Source organism: Cavia porcellus, unplaced genomic scaffold (assembly GCF_034190915.1).
Source record: "Cavia porcellus strain 051 isolate PalLab524CR breed Dunkin Hartley unplaced genomic scaffold, mCavPor4.1 scaffold_1, whole genome shotgun sequence".
Classification (NCBI taxonomy): Eukaryota; Metazoa; Chordata; class Mammalia; order Rodentia; family Caviidae; genus Cavia; species Cavia porcellus.
Genome location: NW_026947484.1, coordinates 74147258 through 74163407, shown reverse-complemented (window position 1 = coordinate 74163407; position 16150 = coordinate 74147258).

Genomic DNA, 16150 nt, shown 5'->3' with positions numbered 1-16150 from the left:
TCCATGCCCCCTTAAAAATAGGGAGTGCAGTCAGGCTTGGTGGTGAACCCCTGTAATCCCAGCACTCTGGAGGCTGAGGCAGGAGGGTCACTGTGAATTTGAGGCCATCCTGAACTGCACAGTGAGACCTTGTCTCAAAAAACAAAACAAAAAAATGTGGAGGGTAGTTGGAATCTTGAACAGCATAAATATTACACAATAAAATTACTAAATGCATCCCAGATAATTTTTTAAAAAGCTTAGAGAAACTATAAACTTTTAGGACTTCCTCTCTAGAGAGACCCTTGTGCTGGTTTGTCAAATGTGTATTTAATTATGCAAAAGAGTAGAGTCTAGCTTTAGCATGGAGATATAATCTGGACACATTTAGGAAAAAGATTGCAACAGAGGAGAGGCTCCAAAATCACAGGAACTCAGGTAAGTGGGTTAGAAAGGGCGAGAATCCCGTTGCTTTAGGAAAATAGGAGAAAACACTGCAATAGTGGATAGTTCGCAGCTAGTAAAAATGCAAAGATCTAAGACCCTAAGGCTCTCCTAGGATTAACAGAAAGCAGGCTTGCTCTAGCACTGGGTAAACATGCTTGGTTGTTTAGAGCTGGCTTCAGAAGTGCTCTTGTCCCCAGGGTGTGTGACTTTCTGCCTGAGACAGCTTGGGAACATGAAGGTCTCTGTTACAATAAGCAAATTCCAGTTTGATTTGGCAGTGATTATCATCATTGGGACACACAGGGAGATATCTCTTGTATTTCTGTGGTTGTGGCCCTTTGGAACTTGTTCCTGTGTGTTTACTGTTTCCTAGTGTTAGCTGCATTTAGAAAGGGTTTTTACCTTTATAGAAAAAGCATAATGGAATGGATGCCAGGCTGGATTTGCCCTCCAATTATTTAAGCACAAATAAACCTGATCTATAAAGCCAACTCCAGCCAGGCTGCTGAGTCTCCAGCAAAATAAAATTACCAGAGGAGAAAGAAGAAAAAAATCTTAGTAGAGAGATTCTACCCAAGAGACCCCACCATCGCTGTGGCTGGCTTTGCCTGTGCCGTAGTGGGCAGCGTATTCACTCTCAAGAGTTTCAGGACTCCTTTTAGCTCATTAGCTATGATGTTTTCCCCTAGATTCCTAGAAAGTGCCTCACTTCTTAGGAAGCCTCACATTATGAAAGGAGCATGAGATCTGCTTAATTTAGCATCTTCTTAGATTAAATAACAAGGGAACCTAATGACAAAAAATAAGTGTTCCATGGCCATCCTAATATCAAAAACTTTCAACAAAAGCAAAACTTAACTGATAATTGTTTTAAAATGGAGACATCCGACTTAAATTTAATCCTACATGCTAGTTGTATGTGCATTGTATGCATGCGTGTATGCATATGTGTGTGTGCCTACGTGTCTGTGTGTGCATGTTTACTGGGAATTGATCCTAGGCCTTCTCACCAAGTTATATCCCCAGCTTCATTTATTTCTTCCAAACTCTTAGCCAGTGTTTTGAGCAGTATACGGTGGTACACTCCTGTAATTCCAGCACTCCAGGAATTTGAAACAGATTTGAAAGTTCAAGCCCAGCCCGAGCAATTTTGCAATTTAGCAAGACCCTATCTTAAAATAAAATAGAAAGGCGGAGGATATAGCTCAGTGTAAAGGTGCTGGTTTCAATCCTCAGAATCACTAAATAAATAAATAGATAGATAAATAAATAAATAAAATACCACAAAAGTTCTTATCACTTTTTCTGGGTTCTTGGTATTTATCAACTTTTTAAAAATAGGTTTTTATTCTACACAACTGTTTGATATATCTATTATGGCTTATACTTAGATGCCCCTCCAGAGCCTCATGTGCTCATAAGTGGCTGGATCTGGGGTGTGTGAATATGGATTAAGGGAATGTGGTAACTGGATTAGTTCCCTAATTGAATTAGCATAATTCTGGGTGTGGCTGGATAGATTTACTGAAGACAGAAGACCGATGCTAGATGTGAATGATACCAACCAATAGGCTTGTAGCCTGATGAAATGAGAAGGGAAAGAAAGAAAAAGGAAGGCTGCTGCTTGCTTGCTTTTTTTGCCTTCTCTGCTGTGGACTGTTTCTGCCATTCTGCCCTGACTCGGAGTCAGCCAATTACAGACTAAACCTCCATAAACTGTGAGCTAACCTTTAACTTGTGGATGTCAGGTATTTTGTCCCTCAAATGAGAAAGTAGCCTAAGACACCATCAAAACTGTTCTTCTCCTAGAGGTCTCTAACATTATTAGCTTATTATATCTATGGTTTTGTCTATCTTCATTATATTGTGTATTTAGATTTTCTTTTTTGTTGTCTTGTTTTGTGAGGTTGTTTTTTTTTTATTGTTGTTTGTTTGTTATGAGACAGGATCTTACAATATAATTCAGGCTGGCCTTGAAGTTACTACGTCGCCCAGACTGGTCTTAATTTTATGGTAATTCTCCAGTGTCAGCCTCTTGAGTGTTGGAATTACAAGTATGTGCCACCATGTCCAGCTTTCATTGGTTTTTGGCTTTGCCAAAAGTGTGTCTATTTTATGTTTTAGTCTTCTTTCTTTCTTTTCGGCAAGTGCTATAGTACATCTCAGCCTTAAAAAAGAAACTATTTTGAGAAATTAAACTGTCTAAGTCAGCATCCAACTTTTGAGCCTCCTGCCTCAGATTCCTGAGTAGCCCACATTGCAGGCACAGGCCACTTTGTCAGGTGTATTGGGTTTTTCAGATATCTACTTCTTAGGCTAGAAGGTGAATCCCATTTGTATTAGTGCTTATTAATTACACTGAATAATGAGTTTTATTGTAGTATTTTCATGTCTGTAACATGTTGATCATATCCATTTCCCATTACCCTTTCTTATCCTCCCTATTTATTCTCTAATATTATTCTCTACTTTGATGTTACTGGGTTGTTTTTGTTTTTTTTCCTAGAGTCTCTGTATAGAAAAAAATATACATAATACTTGCCTTTCTGAATGTGGCCTGGTTCTACCCATTTTCCTGCAAATGAGATAATTTTATTCTTCTTTATATATAGCACATCCTCTTTATGCACTCATCTGTTGATGGGCACCTAGGCTGATTCCTTAACTTTATCTCAAATGATGGCTTTTGATTCCTTCTGGTAGTATACCAAGGGGTAATGGAGCTGGGCCATATGGCAGTTCTACTTTTCATGTTTTGAGGAACCTCCATACTGGTTTCCAAATTGGCTGTGCTAATTTACATTCCTACCAGTAGTGTAAAATTACTCCTTTTCCTGCATCCTCACTAGCACTTACTATTTCTTTTTTCCTTTTTCTGAAACAGGGTCTCATTATGCAGTTCAGGCTGGCCTTGAGCTCACTTTGTAGCCCAGGCTGGTTTTAAACTCACAAGGACCCTCTTGCCTCAGCCTCCTGAGTACTGGGATTATAGGTGTGCACCATCACACCTGGATGTTTATTTTTGTTTTCTTGATGATAGCCATTCTGGCTGGGGTGATATAATATCTCAGCATAGTTTTGATTTGCATTTTCCTGATGGCCAAAGATGTTGAACATTTTGCATGCAATTATAATTATTATACTTTTTAAATTTCTTAACAGAGGCTGGGTGTGATGGCATACATCACTCAGAGGCTGAGGCCCTCAGGGTCACTGGGAGTTCGAGGCCAGCCTGAACTGCATAGACAAACCCTATCTCCAAAAGACAAAATGAATAAATAAATAAAATGCAATAAATAAATTCCTATCACTGTATGTTTGCTACATATCCTAGTTACATTTATTTTGGTACATATCGTATATCCTGGTAATTTTGAGTTCCTGTAAGCCTCCTCCCTCCCCCCGATCTCCTATCCCATCTCTCAACAAGTCTGCTTTTTTGTTTCTCACCATCTCTCCTTTGCTTTCTCTTTTATCTATTCAAATTTTAGGTTCCTTAAATGAGAGAAACTATACCATATTTAACTCTCTGTGTCTGACGTATGCCACTTAACATTATAGAGTTCCATCTCCCTGCATATGACATGATTTTATTCTGTATGGCTGAGTGATAGATTGATAGATAGATCTCTATATCTTTATATATTTTATATATTAATCCTCTTTCAGAGGAATAGCTTGTAAAGGTCTTCATTTATTCCGCAGTCTGTCTTTTCAGCCTGTGAATTGTTTCCTCTGTGATGCAGCAGCTTTTTAATTTGATCCAGTTCCACTTGTCAATTCTTGTTATTACAGTGATCAGTTCATGAACATTTTTCTTGCAAACAATTTGGTTCCCAAACAGAAGTATTTGGCAAAATTTTGTTTTTGCTTTCAAACTCTGTACTGGGTGACAAACATGACCGTGGAGACATTTCTCACACAAACACAAATGTAGCCATCTTTTCCAAAACTGTAAAACAAATTAAGTTCTTAAACCGAGGTACCACTGTTATTTCCTGCACTATTAGAGTCCCATTCAGAAAGACATTTCCTGTGCATGATCTTGCTGTGTTTCTCTTATTATTTCAAAGTTTTGAGTCTCCCATTTAGGTCTGTGGTTCATTCTGAGTTGTCAATCTGTTGTTTGCTTGCTTGTTTTTTCCCTGCTCTTCCTAGCTGTTGTTCATTTTGTGGCTTCCTGAATTCACTGCTTGGTTTATTTCTCATCTTTATAGAGTATAACAAAGCCTATGAGGCTCCGAATTCTTCTCTTGTATAGGAAAAACTCGGAGTTTCTCTCTTCTCTAGAGTTTCTTTAAAATTCTTTATGGAGTTATTCCTAAGCCATATAGCATTTTTCTATTTTTATTTTCTTAAACTACATATAATTTGCATTTTCGTTTGATCTAAGAATGAAGAAAATATTTCAACTTTTAGTATTTTTACTTTTGAAAAATCCCTTTGTTATTTTATGGCCCGCTAATAGAAAATGTAGTCTGATTCTATTCTATCTACAGGCATCATGGATATTTAAAAAGAACATGTGCATTAAAAATAGCCTATCTCAGAGAACTGTGGAGTTCTAAGCAAGCAGGTGGGTGCCCACTTCCCCGGAGCCCAGCTTGTTTGGGACCCTTGCACCTTCTGGGTGCACAGGAACATCTAGGCGGGTCTGGGGTGCCTGCATCCACCTCCCCATGTGCTTGGAGGACTGTGGAGTTCTAAGCAAGCAGGTGAGCACCACTGGTTCCAGAAGCCCAGCGTCCTGGGGTAAGTACCCTGCGCACTATCCCCCACGCCCAGCTTGTTTGGGACCCTCAAGCCTTCCAGGTGCACTAGAACAACTAGACAGGTCTGGGTCCCCTGCATCCACCTCCCCATTCCAGCTGTGCTTGGAGAACTGTGGAGTTCTAAGCAAGCAGGCAAACGCCAGCAGTTCCAGAGGCCTGGCGGCCTGGGGGAACTGAGTGCCAGAGTCCCAGTAGCTGAGGGCATAGAAGTGGATTTCCAACAGACCACGAGGAAGCATTTGAATAACACTTGAAACACAGAAATATAGGAAAATGACAAAACAAAAGAACAAATTACAATCTCAAACCTCCAGCACATCCAAGAAACCTTAGGAGTGATGTACATAGAAGAAAATATATGCCTTACACCTCAAATATCGGACATAATAGCAACTGAAATAAAGAAGCAACTCCAGGAAGCTTTACAGGAATTCAAACTAGAAATAATCTCCCAGGTTAAAGAAGATATGATAAAAGAAATGAAAGAGATGCTGAACATATCCAAAGAAAACACAGTTAAAAAATTGGAGGAACTAAACAAAAAGATAGAATGCCTAGATGAAAAATATAAGAAACAAACAGAATACATAAAGCAGATGCATAGAGATATACAGGAAACCAAAAATTCCACTGAAACCTGTGAAAGCTGCCTCAATGAAAGTGAAGATAGAATTTCAGACCTTGAAGACAAGATTGCAGCTAGTGAACAGGAAAGGAAAGATCCTTTAAAAATAACAAAGAATCAGGAAATAACAATTCAACAACTGCAAAATGACACAAAGAAAAACAACATAAGATTTATAGGGATTAATGAAAAAGAAGGGGATGACATAAAGGACATCAAGAGGATATTTAGAGAAGTAATAGCTGAAAATTTCCCAAGCATGAGATCGGAAAGCAACATTAGGTTCAGTGAAGCATATAGAATTCCAAATAGTCATAACGAAAATAAAACTGCACCCAGACATATAATAATCACCATTCCAGAAATCCAACACAAGAATAGATTATTAAAAGCTGTCAGAGAAGACAGATCACTTATAAAGGAAAACCTATCAGAATCACAGCAGACTTCTCAGCACGAACAATAAAGTCAAGAAGAGCATGGAGTGAAGTATTCCAGATCCTAGAGGAAAATGATTTCCAACCTAGAATGATGCACCCTGAAAAACTGTAAAATCGATGGTGAAATAAGATACTTCCGTGACAAAGAACAGCTGAGGAACTTCGTGATCACCAAGACAACCCTGCAAAGAATACTGAAAGACAGTTTAAATACACTTAGGAAAAAAACCACAAAATAAAGCAGATAATTAAACAGAACAGAAAGATAAAGATGCAACAGCAGAAACATAACATGTCAACAATAAATCAACATATAACAGTTATAACCATTAATGTAAATGGTCTCAGTGCACCAGTTAAAAGAAACAGACTGGCAGAATGGATCAAGAAACAAAATCCAACCAAATGCTGTCTACAAGAAACCCATCTAACCCAGAAGGAAACTCACAGACTGAAAGTCAAAGGATGAAATACTTCATGAAACAGGAACCTCCCCCCCGCAAAAAAATCAGGAGTAGCCATTCTGTTTGCAGACAATGTGAACTTTAAACCAATAATGATCAGAAGAGACAAAGAAGGTCAATACATATTCATTAGGGGAAAACTTCAAGAGGAAGAGATAACTATCTTAAATATATATGCACCAAATTCCAGAGCACCCAGTAATATAAAACAAGTATTAACAGAAATGAAAAATCAAATTATCAGTAACACAATTGTAACAGGAGACCTTAACAAACCATTGAAACAAAGGGACAGATCAACCAGACAGAAAATCAGCAAAGACATAAGAGAACTGAATCACACCTGTGAAAAAATGGGCTTCATAGACATTTAGAGAGTGTTCCATCCAACAACATCAGAATACACATTCTTCTCAGCAGTACATGGGTCATTCTCTAAAACAGACTATATTTTAGCTCACAGAACATATTTAAATACATACAAAACAGTTGAAATTATCCCTTGCATGCTATTGGATCATAGTGTTTTAAATTAGAAATTAATGATAAAAGATACTGCAAAAATCCCACAAACACATGGAAACACACTCTTGCATAATCAGTGGGCCACAGGGGAAATTAAAGAAGAAATTAAACAATACGTACAAGAAAATGAAAATACAAATACACCTTACCGGAATATGTGGGATGCAATAAAAGCCATTCTCAGAGGAAAATTTATTGCACTGAGTTCCCACATTAAGGAAAGCAGAATGAATACAAATAAATAACCTGATGCTACACCTCAAACATCTAGAAAAAGAAGAGCAAGTCAAGCTCAAAGCCAAAGGAAGAGAGGAAATTATAAAAATCAGAGCAGAAATCAATGCAATAGAGACTAAGAAAACAATCCAAAGAATCAATGAGTCAGAGTTGTTTCTTTGAAAGAATAAATAAAATTGATAAGCCCCCAGCCACCTTATTTAAAAAAGGGAAGAAAAAGTTCAAATTCATGCAATATGAAATGAAAAGGTGAAATCACTACAGACTCTATAGAAATACAGAAGATCATCAACACCTATTTTGAAAACTTCTATTCTCATAGGTTTGATAACACAGAAAAAATAGATTCCTAGAAACATATGAAGTACCAAAGCTAGGTGAAGAAGATGTAAAACTGCTGACTAACTCAATTTCTATTAATGAAATTGAAAATGTAATTAAGTCCGTACCTACAAAGAAGAGCCCAGGCCCAGACGGATTCACTGCAGAATTCTACAAGAAATACAAAGAAGACCTAATGCCAACACTTCTCAGACTCTTCAATGAAATTAAAAGGGAAGCAATCCTTCCTAAGTCATTCCTGGAAGCAAATACTGCTCTAGTACCAAAACCTGAGAAAGACCCAAATAAAAAAGAGAACCACAGGCCAATCTCCCTAATGAACACAGATGTAAAAATCCTCAATAAAATATTGGCAAATAGGATACAGCAAGTCATCAGGAAGATTATACACCATGACCAAGTGGGATGCATCCCAGGCATGCAGGGATGGTTTAACATATGTAAATCAATAAATGTAATCCACCATATTAATAAAGCCAAAAGTAAGAATCACATGATCATTTCTATAGATGCAGAAAAAGCTTTTGATAAGGTCCAACATTCATTCATAATAAGAACCTTACAGAAAATTGGAATAGATGGTCATTACCTCAATATAATAAAGGCCATCTATGACAAACCAACAGCCAGTATCATACTAAATGGTCAAAAATTGAAGGCTTTTACTTTAAAATGAGGCACAAGACAAGGACATCCTTTATCATCACTCCTATTTAATATAGTACTGGAAATACTAGCCAGAGCAATTAGACAAGAGAGAGTTTGCAGATGACATGATACTCTACATAGAAGACCCCTATACTCCATTGAAAGACTCTTAGATATATTAAATAAATTCAGTAATGTAGCTGGATACAATATCAGCACTCAAAATTCAATAGCATTCCTATACACAAACAATAAAATCACAGAGAGAGAAACAACAAAAGCCACACCCTTCACACTAACAACTAAAAAAATGAAATATTTAGGAATTACTCTCACAAAATAAGTGAAAGACCTATACAGGGAAAATTATAATACACTGAAAAAAATTGAAGATGATCTCAGAAAATGAAAGACATCCCTTGCTCATGGATAGGAAGAATAATATTGTGGAAATTGCCATTCTCCCAAAACTCTTACACAGATTCAGTGCAATCACAATAAAAATACCATCAACATACCTGATAGATCTAGAGAAATCCCTCCTAATATTCATCTGGAGCAAGAAGAGACATAGAATAGCAAAGACAGTTCTAAGCAGCAAAGGCAAGGCAGGATCCCTTGTCACAATCCCCCAAGTCACAATCCCTGACTTGAAGTTATACTACAAAGCAACTGTAATAAAATCAACATTTTATTACAGAACCAAAACAGAGCCAAAGATCAGTGGAATAGATTATAAGATACAACCACAACTACAAACACACTTAATCACCTTATCTTTGATAAAGGGGCCAAACATGTTCACTGGAAGAACGACAGTCTCTTTAATAAATGGTGTTGGAAAAACTGACTCTCCGTATGCCGAAAACTAAAACAGACCCATGCCTATCACCATGTGCTAAATTAAAATCTAAATGGATCAAAGATCTGAATATTAAAACAGAAACACTAAATCTATTGGAAGACAAATTGGGTAGAAATCTTGAAGAAATAGGGGTAGGTAGAGAATTCATGAACAGAACGCAAACCGCATGGGAAATACTTCCCAGAATCAATAACTGGGACCATCTCTTATTAAAAAGTTTCCACACATCAAAAGAAATCTCCAGCATAGTGAAAAGAAAACCCACAAACTGGGAAAAAATTTTAATGAACTCTCCCTCAGACAAAGGACTTCTGTCTAAAACTTATAAAGAATTAAAAAAATCAGACCCCCAAAATTCAAAGACCCAATCCAAAAATGGGCATCTGAGATGAATACACACTTCTCAGATGAAGAAATACAAATGGCAAATAAATACATGAAAAATATTCATCATCACTAGTTATTAGAGAAATGCAAATTAAAACCACACTGAGATTCCATCTCACTCCTGAAAGAATGGCCAGGATCAAGAAAACCATCAACAACAAATGCTGGAGAGCCTATGGGGAAAAAAGGAACTCTCCTGCACTGGTGGTGGGAGTGTAGACTGGTGCAACCTTTGTGGAGGTCAGTCTGGGGATTTTTCAAAAAGCTGGGATTGGAAGTCCCATTTGTTCCAGCTATTCCACTTGTAGGTATATTCCCAGAAGAACTGAAAGCATCATACCACTGTAATATATGTGCACCCATGTTTATAGCAGCACAATTTGTAATAGCCAGATCTTGGAAACAACCTAAGTGTCTGTCAACTGAGAAATGGATAAAAAAGTTGTGGGATTTTTATACAATGGAGTACTACTCAGCTATAAAAAGGATCACATTGAAATATTTAGAAATAAATGGACTCAGCTTGAGACTATACTCATAAATGAAATAAATCAAACTCACATATATGAATACCAAATAGTTTCCCTAGTGTAAGAAATGATTCAAATATATAAAAGTATATGATAATCATGATTCCCCATTATGTGGCTTTGAATACTTATAAAATTTTCACTCATTAATTGGAATGGTTTTATTCTGGGCTGTTTGATATTATTGCCTGTGATGAAATGAACAGCTATTTTGAAGAAAACAAGACATCATAATAGCTAGTGTTGATTTAATACCATCTTGTTTTGAAGTCCCACCAAACTGTTGCTCTTCTGTCTCCATTGGTTTTGTCATGTTGTATCTTACTGGATTTTATTATATGTGATAGTATAAACAAAAATTTTTACAGGCAAAGAGATAATATAGAAACCATTGTTCGTTTTCTGTTAGCTGGTTCTAAATACCCTGTAATACTTTCATCCACTTGAATGGTTTCACACTCTCTTGATATGATTGATGCTATAGTATATGAAGTTATATTCAAATATTTCAAGGAAAGAGACACTATACTAAGTACTATTAAGTCGGGTTATCTTGTGGTGAAGCACTAGGTTGCTGAAATTGTCATGCTTGGCCTGTATTGTTATGTTGTTATGTCCTCTTTTATCTCAATCTCCCCCTTATTCATAAAAAATTATTTATTTTTTAATGTTTTTTTAATTAAGGGAAAAAATAAAAAAATTAGCAGGATATATTATAGTGACTTTTTAAATTTCCTATTAACTTAATTTGAAGCCCTGTATTACTCCCACTATCTTGTTTGAAGTGATTTTACTCTGTTCCATTCTGTTTGATAGTATCAAGTTTGAGGGTATAGGTAACTACTTTGAAGGCAATAAGATTCATTATGATGCCCATTCTGGTTTGACTATTATCTTCTTTTGAAGTCCTGTAATGTTTCCAGTGTTTAGGTTTTATTGGTCTTGTTCTGTACTGTTTTGCTCAATTTTATTATACCTAATGATATAGGCAATTCTTTTTAAGGAAGCAAGAGGCATTATGGTAACCACTGTTGATAACCTTGTACTCTGTTTTTACATCAAGTGCTATGTCTATCCTTTGTTTAGACTGACTGCTTTGTTTTGTCATATTTGGTTTTATTCTCTTCCAAAAAAAAGTAATAAGAACTATGGGAGCAATAAAACCCAAAATGTGTAAATTTGGTTGTAAAAAAGAGAGGAAGAAAATTGCTCTAAAGGATACAACTGCAAGTGTGTTTAGCTGTGTTAAGATAGACGACCATATTACTGAGTTTTTGTTGGATCATTGAACACAACTGTTTGCAGTCTCACTGTTTGAATGTCCACTTTGTAGGCTTTAATCCTGTAACTAGAACAACTATTTTTAAGATGACAATATGTAATCTATTAACTAGTGATTTCTTACCGGTTTTTTTTTCTTTTTTTTCTTTTCTTTTTTTTTTTTTTTTTTTTTTTTAATTCTGTATTACTTGTACCCTTATACTGTTTTGGTTTTTTTCCTTTAAATAAAAAAAAAAAAATTTAAGTGTTGTTGTAGCAAAGCAATTGGTTTTTAATTTTTTTGATTTAATGGAAATAAATTTAACCAATAATAAAAAAAAAAAAAGAAAATAGCCTATCTCCTGCTTTTTAAAAGTCTTGCTTTATTAGGGGCTGGGGATTTAGCTCAGCAGCATAAGCACCTGCCTTACAAGCAGGTGGTCGTGAGTTCGATCCCCGGTACCGATAAAAAAAAAAAAAAGAAAGAAAAAAATCTTGCTTTATTTTCTAATGAATGTGACTAGACAATGGTATCCCTGCATATAAAATATGCTGAGCCAGTTGTGATGGTCACATCGATGATTCTAGCACTTTGGGAAGCTGATGCAGGGAGATAGCAAGACTGAGCCAAGCCCAGGAACCTTAGTGACTCAGCAAGACCTCATCTCACAGTCAGAAATAAAAGCGAAGTGGGGGAGAGAGCTCAGTGCGCAGACGCTGAACCCCGCCTCCAGGGCTATCGACCAGCCAGCCAACCAACCAGCCAAATAAATAGGCTATTTGACCCAGTCACTTCCGCTTTGAATTCTATTATTTTCTGTGTTGTATGTTCTTTTCTATACTAGGACCCTCTGAATAATATTTGTTGGTCTTTGCCTTATCTTTATTGCCCACTTTGTTTAGCCTTTGCCATTTCATTTTAGGTGTTTCCAGTAAAAGGCACAACTATGCACAGGAGCACACATATGTAATATTGGCTTGACCCAAACTCAGAATCTACAGTTTAATAAGGAGGCTGAAGTGCATGTGGATTGTTTCTCTTCTTGTTTTACCTTTGTTTTTCTTATACTTTCTTTGGTGTGTACTGATTGAGTCTATATATTGATCAAGTCTGTTTTTGTTTCCTGCAAATTATGCAACAATTGAGTGAATTTCCTATTTGTAATTTTTCACTTCCCAATTGCTTTTTCCCATACCCAACCAGATGTATATTTTTACCGTTCTAACTAATATCACCAGTGATTTCGGAGTCCTAACTAGAGTGGACACTTCAGCAATGGTCTTAGCGTATTCCCAGAAGCATTCAACAGAACTCACCACACCCCTTACTCCACGACCTGTTCAGTTCTTCCTGTGTGTGTGTGTGGGGGGGGGGGGGTCCGCTTTTCCCCTACCTCCCTCTTCAGCTCCAGGCTCTAACTGCTACTAGGTGATCTCATCAGCTTCTTTACTTTTTTTTTCCTAGCAAGTAATTTATTTTTTTTTTATTTTTTATTTTTTTATTATTTTTTTTTTTTTGTCTTTTTCGTTTTTATCGGTACCAGGGATCGAACTCACGACTGCCTGCTTGCAAGGCAGGTGCTTATGCCGCTGAGCTAAATCCCCAGCCCCCGTAATTTATTTTTTAATTTTTAAAGATTTTTTTTATTTACACAGAAAAACAAAACAAAACAGTAAAAGGGTACAAATAATATAGAATTTCAAAAAAAATAAACAGTAAGAAAAAACTACTTAACAAATTACATATTGTCATCTTAGAGATCACTGTTCAAGTTACAAAATTAAAGCATACAATGTGGACATTCAAACAGTGAGACTGCAAACAGTTGTGTTCAGTGATCCAACAAAAACTTAGTAATATGTTTTTTTATCTTACACACTTAAATATACATGCAGTTATATCCTGTAGAGCAATTTCTTTTCCTCTCTTTTTTAAAATAACAATTACACATTTTGGGTTTTATTGCTCCCAAAGTTTTTGTTACTTTTTTTGAAGAGAATAAAACCAAATGTGACAAAACAAAACGGAGTCAGTCAAAACAAAAGGATGGACATAGTACATGATGTGAAGACAGAACACCAGGTGATCAACAATGGTTACCATAACGCCTCTTGCTATCTTAAGAAGAGTTGCCTATATCATCAGGTACAATAAAATTGAACAGAACAGTACAGAACAAAACCAATAAAACCTAAACACTGGAGACATTACAGGACTTCAAAAGAAGATAATAGTCAAACCAGAATGGGCATCATAGTGAATCTTACTGCCTGCAAAGTAGTTGCCTATACCCTCAAACTTGATACTATCATATAAAACAGAATAGAGTAAAATCAGTCAATAAAAGATGGTGAGAGCAATATAGGAGTTCAAATCAGGTTATTAGGAAAACAAAAAGTTACTGTAATATATCCTGCTATTTTAAATTTCTTTTTTCCCTTAATTAAAAAAATAATTAGCTCAGCGGCATAAGCACCTGCCTTGCAAGCAGGCGGCCGTGAGTTCGATCCCCGGTACCAATAAAAAGAAAAAGAAAAAAAAAACAGGAAAAAAATAATTTAAAAAGGGGGAGATTGAGATAAAAGAGGACATAACAAAATAACAACACAGAACAGAACAATTTAAGCAACATAGTGTTTCACCACAAGATAACCCAACATAACAGTAGTTACCATAGTGTTTTTTCCTTGATATATTTGAGTGTATACTAGAGCATCAAACATATCAAGACAGTGTGAAATCATTCAAGAGAATGAAAGTATTACAGGGTATTTAGAACCAGCTAAAAGAAAACGAACAACGGTTTCTATATTATTTCTTTGCCTATAAAAATTTTTGTTTATACTATCACATATAATAAAATCCAATAAGATACAGCATGATAAAACCAATGGAGAAAGAAGAACAACAGATTGGTGGGACTTCAAAACAAGATGATATTAAATCAGTTTTGTTTTCTTCAAAATAGCTATTCATACTATCACACACAATAAAATGAAACCACCCAGAATAAAATCATTCCAATTAATGAGTGAAAGCATTATAAGGCTTCAAAGCCACATAATGAGGAATCATGATTACCACATACTTTTATGTATTCTTATCATTTCTTATACTAGGGAAACTTCAGTATTTATACATGACAGTTTGATTTATTTCACTTATGAGTATGGTCTCAAGCTGCATCCATTTATTTATAAATATTTCAATGTGATCCTTCTTTATAGCTGAGTAGTACTCCATTGTATAAAAATACCACACTTTTTAATCCATTTCTCAGTTGATGGACACTTGGGTTGTTTCCAAGATCTGGCTATTACAAATTGTGCTGCTATAAACATGGGTGCACATATATCACTGTGGTATGATGCTTTCAGTTCTCCTGGGAATATGCCCAGAAGTGGACTAGCTGGGTTGAATGGGACTTCCATCCCAGGTTTTTGAGATAACTCCAGACTGACCTCCACAATGGTTGCACCAGTCTACACTCCCACCAACAGTGCAGGAGACTTCCTTTTTCCCCATAGCCTCTCCAGCATTTGTTGTTGATGGTTTTCTTGATCCTGGCTATTCTTTCAGGAGTGAGATGGAATCTCACTGTGGTTTTAATTTGCATTTCTCTAATGACCAATGATGATGAACATTTTTTCATGAATTTATTTGCCATTTGAATTTCTTCATATGAGAAGTGTGTATTCATCTCAGGTGATGCCCATTTTTGGATTGAATCTTTCAATTTTGGGGGCCTGATTTTTTTAATTCTTTATATGTTTTAGACAGAAGTACTTTGTCTGAGAGAGAGTTCACTAAGATTTTTTCCCAGTTTGTGGGTTTTCTTTTCACTATGCTGGAGATATCTTTTGACGTGCAGAAACTTTTTAATAAGACCTGATCCCAGTTATTGATTCTGGGAAATATTTCCCATGTGGTTTGAGTCCTGTTCATGAATTCTCTACCTACCCCTATTTCTACCCAATTTGTCTTCCAATAGATTTAGTGTTTCTGTTTAATATTCAGATCTTTGATCCATTTAGATTTTAATTTAGTACATGGTGACAGGCATGGGTCTAGTTTTAGTTTTTGGCAAATGGAGAGCTTGTTTTTCTAACACCATTTATTAAAGAGACTGTCGTTCTTCCAGTGAAACTTTGGCCCCTTTATCAAAGGTAAGGTGGTTGAGTGTGTTTGTAGTTGTGGTTGTACCTTCTAATCTATTCCATTGATCTTTGGCTCTGTTTTGGTTCCAGTACCATGTTGATTTTACTAAGGTTGGTTTGTAGTATAACTTCAAGTCAGGGATTGTGATGCCTCCCCCGCTTGCCTTTGCTGCTTAGAACTGTCCTTGCTAGTCTAGGTATCTTCTTGCTCCAGATGAATTTTAGGAGTGATTTCTCTAGATCTGTGAGGTATGTTGATGGTATTTTTATTGGGATTGCATTGAATCTGTGTAAGAGTTTTGGGAGAATGGCCATTTTCACAATGTTTATTCTTCCCATCCATGAGCAAGGGATGTCTTTCCATTTTCTGAGATCATCTTCAATTTCTTTTTTCAGTGTATTATAATTTTCCCTGTATAGGTCTTTCACTTCTTTTGTGAGAGTAATTCCTAAATATTTCATTTTTTTAGT